Source organism: Papio anubis, chromosome 3 (assembly GCF_008728515.1).
Source record: "Papio anubis isolate 15944 chromosome 3, Panubis1.0, whole genome shotgun sequence".
Classification (NCBI taxonomy): Eukaryota; Metazoa; Chordata; class Mammalia; order Primates; family Cercopithecidae; genus Papio; species Papio anubis.
In genome coordinates, this window is record NC_044978.1 from 15,933,739 (window position 1) to 15,946,285 (window position 12,547).

The 12,547-nt window shown below is 39.7% G+C and overlaps 1 long non-coding RNA gene across 1 annotated transcript in view; it reads left to right on the forward strand.

Moving 5' to 3' along the window:
* Positions 1-12,141, forward strand: part of LOC103884787 — a 35,322-nt gene extending 23,181 nt beyond the window's left edge. Inside the window, exons 2-3 of the long non-coding RNA XR_001903052.3 lie at positions 10,020-10,181; positions 11,040-12,141. This is a non-coding gene — a long non-coding RNA (uncharacterized LOC103884787). The remainder of the gene's footprint in view (positions 1-10,019; positions 10,182-11,039) is intronic.
* The last annotated feature ends 406 nt before the right edge of the window (positions 12,142-12,547 follow it).

Below are 12,547 nucleotides of genomic sequence, written 5' to 3' on the forward strand. Positions count from 1 at the left end.
GAATAGACATTTCTCAAAATAGGAACATTCATACAGCCAACAAACACATGAAAAATGCTCATCATCACTGGCCATCAGAGAAATGCAAATCAAAGCCACAATGAGATGCCATCTCACACCCAGTTAGAATGCGGCGATCGGCCCAAAAGTCCAGGAAACAACAGGTGCTGGAGAGGATGTGGAGAAATAGGAACACTTTTTACACTGTTGGTGGTGGGATTGTAAAGCCTAGTTCAACCATTATGGAAAACAGTGGCGATTCCTCAAGGATCTAGAACTAGATGTACCATATATTTAATACATCCCATTACTGGGTATATACCCAAAAGGATTATAAATTGCCTTTCAAGGCACATGCACACGTATGTTTGTTTGCAGCATATTCACAATAGCAAAGACTTGGGAGATCAGCCCAAATGTCCATCCCATTGACAGATTGGATTAGAAAATGTGGCACATATACTGCCATGGAATACTATGCAGCCATCAAAAGGATGAGTTTGTGTCCTTTGTGGACATGGATGCAGCTGGAATCCCATCATTCTTAGCAAACTATCACAGAACAGAAAACCAAACACGCGTATTCTCACTCACTATAGGTGGAACTGAACAATGAATCAGGGCTTGGAAGGGAACATCACACACGGGGCCTATCATGGGGAGGAGGGGGAGAGGATTGCATTAGGAGTTAACACCTGATCTCAGCAGAGTTGATGGATTGCAACACACCAACAAAGACACAAATGCTCTATATGTAACAAACCACGTTATGCACATGTACCCTACAACTTACAAGGTATAATAATAAATAAATTTAAAAAAAAAAAACTGCAAGCGGAAAAAAAAAAAAAAAATTTTCAACCCAAATTTCATATCCAACCAAACTAAGCTTCATAAGTGAAGGAGAAATAAAATCTTTACAGACGAATGAAATGCCTAGAGATTATTGTCACCGACCTGCCTTACAAGAGCTCCTGAAGGAAGTATGAAATATGCAAAGGAAAAGCTGGTACCCAGCCACTCCAAAACAAACAAAAATGTCTTAAAGACCATCAACACTGTGAAGAAACTGCATCAACTAATGGGCAAATAATCAATAGCATGTAGCCAGGATCAAATTCACACATAGCAATATTAACCTTTTTTGTTTTGTTTTGTTTTTTTGAGCCGAGTCTTGCTCTGTCGCCCAGGCTGGAGTGCAGTGGCAGAATCTCAGCTCACTGTAAGCTCCGCCTCCCGGTGCGCCATTCTCACCACTCCAGCCTCCCGAGTAGCTGGGACTGAAGCGCCCGCCCACCTCGCCCGGCTAGTTTTTGCCTTTTTAGTAGAGACTGAGGGTTTCACCATGTTAGCCAGGATGGTCTCGATCTCCTGACCTCGTGATCCACCCGTCTCAGCCTCCCAAAGTGCTGGGATTACAGGCTTGAGCCACCGCGCCCGGCAACAATATTAACCTTAAATGTAAATAGGCTAAATGCCCCAATTAAAAGACACACACTGGCAAATTGGATAAAGAGTCAAGACCCATCAGTGTGCTCTATTCAAGAGACCCATTTCACATGCAGACACACATAGGCTCAGAATAAAGGGATGGAGGAATATTTACCAAGCAAATGGAAAGCAAAAAAGAAAAGCAGGGGTTGCAATCCTAGTCTCTGATAAAACAGACTTTAAGCCAACAAAAATCCAAAAAAACAAAGAAGGGTATTACATAATGGTAAAGGGTTCAATGCAACAAGAAGAGCTAACTATCCTAAATATATATGCACCCAATTCAGGAGCATCCAGATTCACAAAGCAAGTTCTTAGAGACCTACAAAGAGACTTAAACTCCCACACAATAACAGTGAGAGATTTTAACACCCCACTGTCAGTATTAGACAGATCAATGAGACACAAAATTTACAAAGTTATTCAGGACTTGAACTCAGCTCTGGACCAAGCAGACCTAATAGACATCTACTAACTCTCCACCCAAAATCAACAGAATATACATTATTCTCGGTATCACTTTGCAGTTATTCTAAAATTGACCACATAATTGGAAGTAAAGCACTCCTCAGCAAATGCAAAAGAATGGAAATCATAACAAACAGTCTCTCAGAGCACAGTGCAATCAAATTAGTACTCAGGATTAAGAAACTCCTCAAAACTGTACAACTACCTAGAAATTGAACAACCTTCTCCTGAATGATGACTGGGTAAATAATGAAATTAAGGCAGAGATAAATAAGTTATTTGAAAGCAATGAGAACAAAGACACAACATACCAGAATCTCTGGGACACAGCTAAAGCAGTATTTAGAGGGAAATTTATAGCATTAAATGCCCACAGGATAAAACAGGAAAGATCTAAAATTGACACTCTCACATCACAATTAAAAGAACTAGAGAAGCAAAAGCAAACAAATTCAAAAGCTAGCACAAAACAAGAAATAACTAAGATCAGAGCAGAACTGAAGAAGATAGAAACACAAAAAAACCTGCAAAAAATCAATGAATCCAGGGCTGGTTTTTTGAAAAGATTAGCACAATAGATAGATTACTAGCCAGACTAATAAAGAAGAAAAAGAGAAGAATCAAATAGACACAATAAAAAATGATAAAGGGGATATCACCACTCATCCCACAGAAATACAAACTATCATCATAGAATACTATAAACACCTCTACCCAAATAAAGTAGAAAATCTAGAATAAATAAATAAATTCCTGGACACATACACCCCCCATGACTAAACCAGGAAGAAGTTGAATCCCTGAATAGACCAATAACAAGTTCTGAAATTGAAGCAGTAATTAATAGCGTACCAACCAAAAAGAACTCAAGACCAAACGGATTCACAGCAAAATTCTACCAGAGGTACTGGCACCATTTCTTCTAAAATTATTCCAAGAAATGGAAAAAGAGGGACTCCTCCCTAATTCTTTTTATGAGACCAGCATCATTCTGATACCAAAATCTGGCAGAGACACAACAAAAAAAGAAAATTTCAAGCCAATATCCCTGATGAACATCGATGTGAAAATTCTCAATAAAATACTGGCAAATCAAATCCGGCAGCACATTAAAAAGCTTATCCACTATGATCAACCAAAAAAGAGCCCATATAACTAAGACAATCCTAAGCAAAAAGAACAAAGCTGGAGGCATCACACTACCTGACTTCAAACTATACTACAAGGCTACAGTAATCAAAATAGCTTAGTACCGGTATGAAAACAGATATATAGACCAAGGAAACAGAACAGAAATAACACTGCACATCTACAACCATCTTATCTTTGACAAACCTGACACACACAAGCAATGGGGAAACGATTCCCTATTTAATAAATGGTGTTGGGAAAACTGGCTAGCCATATGCAGAAAACTGAAACTGGACCCCTTCCTTACACCTTATACAAAAATTAACTCAAGGTGGATTAAATATTTAAATATAAGACCTAAAACCATAAAAATCTTAGAAGAAAACCTAGGCAATACCATTCAGGACATAGGCATGGGCAAAGACTTTTGACTAAAACATCAAGTGCAATGGCAACAAAAACCAAAACTGACAAATGGTATCTAATTAAACTGAAGAGTTTCTGCACAGCAAAATAAACTATCATCAGAGTGAACAGGCAACCTACAGAATGGGAGACAATTTTTGCAATCTAGCCATCTGACCAAGAGCTAGTATCCAGAATCTATAAGGAACTTAAACGAATTTACAAGAAAAAAACAAACGATCCCATCAAAAAGCAGGCAAAGGATATGAGCAGACAACTTTCAAAAGAAAACGTTTATGTGGCCAGCAAACATATTTTAAAAATCTCATCATCACTGGTTAATAGAGAAATGCAAATCAAAACCACAATGAGATACCACTTCATGCCATTTAGAATGGTAATCATTAAAAAGTCAGGAAATAACAGATCCTGGAAAGGATGTGAAGAAATAAAAACACTTTTACACCGTTGGTGGGAGTGTAAATTAGTTCAATCATTGTGGAAGAGAGTGTGGCAATTCCTCTAGGATCTGGAACTAGAAATATCATTTGACGCAGCAATCCCGTTACTGGGTATATATCCAAAGGATTATAAATCATTCTACTATAAAGATACACGCACACGTATGTTTATTGCAGCAGTATTCACAATAGCAAACACTTGGAACCAAACCAAATGCCCGTCAACAATAGACCTGATAAAGAAAATGTGGCACATATACACCATGGAATACTATGCAGCCATAAAAAAGGATGAGTTCATGTCCTTTGCAGAGACATGAATGAAGCTGGAAACCATCATTCTCAGCAAACTAACACAGGAACACAAAACCAAACACCGCATGTTCTCACTCATAAGTGGGATTTGAACAATGAGAACATACATGGGCACAGGGAGGGGAACATCAAACACTGGAGCTTGTCAGGGGGTTAGGGGAAAGGGGCAGGATAGGGTTCAGAGAAATCCTAATGTAAATGATGGGTTGATGGGTGCAGCAAACCACCCTGGCACATATATACCTATGTAACAAACCTGCACGTTCTGCACGTGTATCCCAGAATTTAAGTATAATTTTATAAAAGAAAAAAAAAATAATCAGTGTGACCTTGTTGAGGGCAATTTTTAAGATTTGTTGGGGTGAACCTAGAGTACTTTTCCTTTAGATTTAGATATGTTAATTTTTCTGGGATCTCAATGGAATGCCTGGGTGTTCAACAAGGTCAGTGCATTCCAGCTGGTTGAAAATCAAACTCCCTCAGCTGTATGTGAGCTCTAAGAACTGTTTCACTTAAAGATCCTAGCATGTATTCTCTGACCTTGTGGATCTTCTGAAAGTGCAGTTTACCATTTGGGCGAAAACTAAAGAGACTACTAGGAAGACCTCTAGAGATGTTGGTTAGTTTGTTTGTTGCTTGATTGGTTAGTTGGTTTTCCTCAGCATAACTCCCTCATCTCTGCCCCACAAATTACAGGAACCTCAGTCTCCCAACTACTGGTATCCATCTTCTCACTTTAGCAAGATCAGTGTGGTCTGTCTCTGTCTCCCCTCCCTGTACTGAGGTCCAGAAAATGCCTCCATACAGATAGCCAGGTTAATTATGTGACACATCATATTTCATTCTTTCCCTCAGAAGTGACAGCCCTGTATTTCATATTGTCCAGTGTCTGAGCAATTGTTCCATATATTTTGTCTAGTTTTTTTTAGCTGTTTATAGAGAAGAGCAAGTCTAGCTCCAACCACTCCCTCACTCCCCTCCTTTCTGGCCTTAAGCTGGCCAGAACAGCCAACTTAAGCTGTTTTGATTTACTTTTGAGTAATCTTACTTGGGACTTTAGAGGGCATCTTCACAGATGCTTACTCAACTCTGAAATAAGACCAAGGCATTGTCACATAGACGCCAAAATTACCTTTATAAAGTTTTATTAGAGAAAGCAGACAAGTGACCTTCATAATACTGAACTCCAAAATTAGAAAGAATTCTCCATTCTTGACACAGGCACTGCCTGGGGACCTACCTGCCTCTGTTAGTTTTAGGATATGGAATACAGAGGACAAGGTTCTCTGTCGGAAGCTCTCTCCTTAGAGGAAGGGAAAAGGGAAAGTGTTGTTCTTTTCCTTCTCACCTCACCAATAAGAGAGGTCACTCCATCTCCCCTAAAGGCAGAGAGACAGAGAGTAGCGAAGAGGATTATGCTAATAGAGTGCCCTTCACATGAAAGAAACCTCAGAATGAGTAAAACAGGCATCCCCTCCCAGAAGTCTGTTTCCTTTACAAATTTTTACCTAATTTCCCAGTCCTTCCCAACCACATTCTTCTTACATATGTTCTCCTACTTTTCTATTAATCCTTATAACTTTTCAACCCAAAATTATATTCTAAATACATCAGGTAAACTTTTTAAAGTTAGGAAAACAGGAAGATAGTATACTAGCTATCTGTTTTTACCTTACAGTGCTTGCTCAAATTCACCAGCCAGCTAATATCCTTCCACATATCTCTCAAAGGGACAACTACCTTTGTTCCAGCAGGTAGGCAGGCATACAGGAGCAGGGCAGGAGAGGGCCCCACTACCACCAGGAATGTCAGGCAACCATGAGGTGATGATCAGGCAGTTGTAAAGCTGTCTCTGGAAAATAATGGTCACAGCCGGCGCCAGGAAAAGGCAGTCTCGTGGCATGATGCCTCCAGCTTTGTTCTTTTTGCTTAGGATTGTCTTGACTATACAGACTCCTTTTGGGTTCCATATGAATTTTAAGATAGTGTTTTTCTATTTATGTGGAGAATGTCAATGGTAGTTTGATGGGAATTGCATTGAATCTATAAATTACTTGGGGCAGTATGGCCATTTTCATGATACTGATTCTTCCTATCCATGAGCATAAAATGTTTTTTCATTTGTTTGTGTCCTCTTGGATTTCCTCAAAAAGTAGTTTGTAGTTCTCTTTGAAGAGGTCCTTCACTTCCCTTGTTAGCTGTATTCCTAGGTATTTGATTCTCCTTGTAGCAATTGTGAATGGGAGTTTATTCATTATTTGGCTTTCTGCTTGTCTGTTGGTGTATAGGAATGTTTGTGATTTTTGCACATTGATTTTGTATCCTGAGACTTTGCTGAAGTTACTTGTTAGATTAAGAAGCTTTTGGACTAAGATGACAGGGTTTTCTAGATTGAGAATCATGTCGTCTGCAAACAATGACAATTTTATTTCCTCTCTTTCCATTTGAATACCCTTTATTTCTTTCACCTGCCTGATTGCCCAGGCCAGAATTTCCAATACTATGTTGAAAAGGAGTGGTGAGAGAGGGCATCCTTGTCCTGTGCTGGTTTTCAAAGGGACTACCTCCAGCTTTTGCCCATTCAGTATCATATTGGCTGTGGGTTTGTCATAAATGGCTCTTATTATTTTGAGGTAGTTTCCTTCAATACTGAGTTTATTGAGAGTTTTTAATGAATTTTATTGAAGGCCTTTTCTACATCTATTGAGATAATCATGTGGTTTTTGTCTTTAGTTCTGTTTTTGTGATGAGTTACATTTATTAATTTGCATATGTTGAAACAGCCTTACATCCTGGGAATGAAGTTGACTTGATTGTAGTGGGTAAGTTTTTGATGTGTTGCTGGTTTCAATTTGCCAGTATTTTACTGAGAATTAATGTTCATCAGAGATACTGGCCGGGAGTGGTGGTGGTGGTGGTGGTGGTGGTGGTGGTGGTGGTGGTGGTGGTGGTGGTGTATCTCTGCCAGGTTTTGGTATCAGGGTGATGCTGGTCTCATAAAATGTGTTAGGGAGAAGTCCCTCCTTTTCAATTGTTTGGAATAGTTTCAGAAGAAATGGTACCAGTTCCACTTTGTACCTCTGGTATAATTCAGCTATAAATCCATCTGGTCCTGAGCTTTTTTTTTTTTTTTTTTTTTTGGTATGCTATTTATTACTGCCTCAATTTCATAATTTCATAACTAGTTATTGGTCTATTCAGGGATTCAAATTCTTCCTGGTTCTGTCTTGGGAGAGTGTATGTGTCCAGGAATTTATCCATTTTTTCTAGATTTTCTAGTTTATTTTCACAGAGGCATTTACAGTATTCTCTGATGGTTGTTTGTATTTTCATGGGGTCAGTAGTGCTATCCCCTTTATCATTTTTATTGTGTCTATTTGATTTTTCTCTCTTCTTTGTTAATCTAGCTAGTAGTCTATTTTATTAATTTGTTCACAATAACAGCTCCTGGACTCATTGATTTTTTAAGGATTTTTTTTTGTCTATCTCCCTCAGTTCTTCTCTGATTTTGGTTATTTCTTGTCTTTGGCTAGCTTTGGGATTTGTTTGCTCTTGGTTCTGTAGTTCTTTTAGTTGTGATGTTAGGATGTTGATTTGAGATCTTTCTAGCTTTTTGTTGTGGGCATTTAGTGCTATAAATTTCCCTCTTAACACTGCTTTAGCTGTGCCCCAGTGATTCTGGTATGTTATCTCTTTGTTTTAATTAGTTTCAATTAGTTCAAAGAACTTCTTGATTTCTGCCTTAATTTTGTTATTTATGCAGGAGTCATTCAGAAGCAGGTTGTTCAACTTCCATGTAGTTTTGTGGTTTTGAGTGAGTTTGTTAATCTTGAGTTCCAATTTGATTGCTCTGTGGTCTAAGAAACTGTTTGTTATGATTTCAGTTTTTTTGCATTTGCTGAGGAATGATGTTTTACTTCCAATTATGTGATCAGTTTTACAGTAAGTGCACCATGTGGTGCTGAGAAGAATGTATATTCTGTTGTTTTGGGGTAGAGAGTTCTGTAGATAACTATCAGTTCCATTTGATCCAGAGCTGAGTTCAAGTACTGAATATTTCTGTTATTTTTTTTGTTTTGATCGTCTGTCTAATATTGACAGTGGGATGTTAAAATTTCCCACTATAATTGTGTGGGAGTCTAAGTTTCTTTGTAGAGCTCTAAGAACTTGTTTTATGAATCTGGGTGCTCCTGTATTAGGTGCCTCTATATTTAGGACAGTTAGGTCTTCTTGTTGAATTGAACCCTTCACCATTATGTAATGCCCTTCTTTGTCTTTTCGGATCTTTGTTGATTTAAAATCTGTTTTGTCAGAAACTAGGATTGCAACCCTTGCTTTTTTCTGCTTTCCATTTGCTTGGTAAATTTTCCTCCAACCCTTTATTTTGAGCATAAATGTGCAATGGGTCTCTTGAATACAGCACACCAATGGGTCTTAACTCTTTATCCAGCTTTCCATTCTTTGTCCTTTAATTGGGGCATCTAGCCCATTTATATTTAAGGTTAATATCATTATGTGTCAATTTGATCCTGTCATCATGATGCTGGCTGGCTATTTTGCAGACTTGTTAATGTAGTTGCTTTATAACATCATTGGTCTGTATACTTCAGTGTGTTTTTGTAGTGGCTGGTAATGGTTTTTCCATTCCATATTCAGAGCTTTCTTCAGGAGCTCAAGGCAGGTTTGGTGGCAACAAATTCCCTCTGTATTTTCTTATCTGAGAAAGATTTTATTTCACCGTCACTTATGAAGCTTAGTTTGAGTGGATATTAAATTCTGGATTGGAAATTATTTTCTTTAAGAACATTGAATATTGCTCCCCAATCTCTTCTGGCTTGTAGGGTTTCCACTGAGATGTCCACAGTTAGTCTGTTGGACTTCCCTTTGTAGGTGATCTGGCCTTTCTCTCTGGCTGCCCTTAACACTTTTTCCTTCATTTCAACCTTGGAAAATTTGATGATTATGTATCTTGGGGTTAATCTTCTCATGGAATATCTTACTTGGGGTCTCTGTATTTCCTGAATGTTGGCCTGTTTTTCTAGTTTAGGGAAGTTCTCCTGGATGATACCCTGAAGTATGTTTTCCAACATGGTTCCATTCTCCCATCTCTTTCAGGTATCCCAGTCAGTCATAGGTTCCGTCTTTGTACATAATTCCATAGTTCTCAGAGGTTTTGTTAATTCTTTTTCATTTATTTTTCTCTAATCTTGTCTGCCTATCTTATTTCAGCAAGATAGCTTTTAAGCTCTGAGATTCTCTCCTCTGCTTGGTCTACTCAGTATTGATACTTGTTGTTGCATTGCGAAGTTCTCATGTTATGTTTTTCAGTTCCATCAGGTCATTTATGTTTCTTGCTAAACTGTTACTCTGGTTAATAGCTCCTGTAATGTTTTACCATGGTTCTTAGCTTCTTTGCATTGGGTTAGAATATACTCCTTTAGCTCAGCCAATTTCGTTATTACCCATCTTCTGAAGCCTACTTGTGTCAACTCATTCATCTCAGTCTCAGCCCAGTTCAGTGCCCTTGCTGAAAAGGTGTTGTGATCATTTGGAGAAGAGGCACTCTGGCTTTTTTAATTTTCTGTGTTTTTGTGTTGATTTTTTCTTATCTTCATAGGTTTACTTACCTTCGATCTTTGAGGCTCCTGACCTTTGAATGGGGTTTTTGTGAGGTCTTTTTTGTTGATGTTGTTGCTGTTGTTTCTTTCTGTTTGTTTTTCTTTTAACAGTCAGGTCCCTCTTCTGCAGGGCTGCTGCAGTTTGCTGGCGATCCACTCTACATCCTCTTGCACCTGGAAGTATCACCAGTAGAGGCTGCAGAACAACAAACATAGCTGTGTGCTCCTTATTCTGGAAGTTCCATCCCAGAGGGGCACCGACCTGATGCCTGTTGGAACTCTCCTGCTTGAGGTGTCTGGTTACCCCTGTTGGGGATCTCACCCAGTCAGGAAGCATGGGATCAGAGACCTGCTTAACAAAGCACTCTGACTGCCCCTGGGGATAATGGGTGCACTGTGCTGGGGGGAATATCACTCATCTAGACTACCCAGCCTCCTCAGAGCCAGCAGGTGGGAAAGATTAAGTCTGCTGAACCAGATACCACAGCCACCCCTTCCCCCAGGTACTCCATCCCAGGGAGATCAGAATTCTCTCCATAAACCCCTGGCTGGAGTTGCTGAAATTCCCACAGGGAGACCCCACTTGGTGAGAAAGGATGGATCCAGGTCCCACCTAAAGAGGTAGTCTGGCCACAATCTGCCACAGCTGCTGTGTTGCACTTTGGGGAATTCCTCCCACTAAAAACCGCCCAGCCTTCCTGCACCGGATCAGAAAATGACTGACTGGAGTCACAGTGATGGCAGCCGCCCCTCCCCACTGGTAACTCGGTCGTCTTAGGCTGTCTCCAGTCTACTGTGTCTGGTCACAATGAAAGTGGTCACCAAGAGTCTGCACAGTTCTGTGCTTGGGACCAAAGGCCCTGGTAGCATGGGCTCAGGAGGGGATCTCCTGATCCAAGGGTTTCACAGATCCATGAAAAAAGCATGGTTTCCCTGGCAAGGTAGCACAATCACTCACCACCTCCCTTGGCTGGGGGTGGGTGGGAGCTCCCCTCTCCCTGTGAAGCTCCCAGTTGGGCCATCACTCTACCCTGCTTTCCCTCACTCTGCTTGGGTCACAGCAAATGCTAGTCAGTCCCATTGAGAGAACCTGGATACCTCAGCTGAAGGTGTGGTATTTACTCGCTGTTTTTGTTCTTCTACGTTACAGCTGCAGACCAGAGCTGCTACTAATCAGCCATATTGGCCCCTCCACACTCAAGCTTTTGAATGAACCTTCACCCATGCTTTCAAAAACTTGCCTTGGTCTCTCACTCTGCCTTATGCTCCTCAGTTGAATTCTTTCTCCTGAGGAAGCAAGAATTGAGGTTGCTGCAGACCCATATGGATTCACCACTGGTAACACTTTTGGCCAAATACATAAACCAGCAAGCTGATAATTATGCCAGTTTGCCAATCATAACTAAAACTGTGTTGTTACAACCCTGCCTTGTGTACAGAGGTTTCAGTGATTCCCGGAAAATGGTGAATGAAAGGTCAAGACATCAGTAAGAGTTGTTGTTGTTGCTGTTGTTGTTGTTGTTGTTGTTTTGACATGAATATGCAGCTGTTAACGAAGCTGTATCCCCCAGTTCCTAGGAAAGGTAACATTTGTATCCATTGGGTGAAAGCCTCTTTCAAGAATATATTCATTTTCAGGTATCTATTATGAGTCTTGGCACTAATCCAAACATCAACAGCAGTGTTTCAATCATGATGTGCTGATACATACTTCCCAAAATAGTTATAATAAAGAGAATAAGGCAGAAAATCGGACATGATCTGCTGGTGGGGAAAGCCAAAATAAAAAAAGCTTCCAAGTAAAATGAAGGCTGCCACGGCTATGAAGCAACATAAATAAAAACCACTGGCTACAGAGTCTTTTTCTGCAGAAGACGGAAAGCAGTCATATGGCCAGACAAATTAAGGCACAATGGATCGGCCAAAACAGTCTTTATTCAGCACTAGAGTGGTTTCTGCCAAACAAAAGGTATGTGGAACATGACTCAATTTGGCTTATTGCAAGCTTTAGTGAAGAATTATAATTTGTGATAAAGAATGCCAAATGAGCAGTTTTGTGATGTAAATGATACATTAGGGAAATAAGGAGAACATGAACAGATCATTGAAATTGTTAGAATCCAAGCATTTAAAGGGTGAATCAAGGCAGTAATCTTGCGTTAACTTCACACATTTTGCTTTTCTCCAAGTTGGAGCCACTTAAGAAATTCCAGTTAACCAATGTGATTAAGAAATAAAGTGTCACTCTGTGATTTGGTTTGGCTTATTTGTTTGTTTCTGGGGTCTGGGGTGGCATTGCAAATCACTGCTCCCTCAGTTACATCCTCAAGATAGTCCTAACTAAATAAAGGCCTTTGGTAATTACAGAAGTGTTTATTTTCAGCAGTGCCTGTACCTTTTCCTTTAGCTAAATCGTCTGTAGAGATCTCATTCTTTAGTCTAGACTGTGCTACGTTTTAAACAAACTGCAGTACCTACATTTGAGAGGACCTTGATTAGCCTTTGCATTTAGGAGTCCCTAGTCACATTTCAGGCTCCCAAGCTACCTTTGAAGGGAGATTTATGTTTTTTAAGTACAATTTGGCATACAGCAACCTCAAGAGGAGATTGTAAACAGAGACTAGATAGAGGTAATTCAAGTATTTCACTCTGACAACA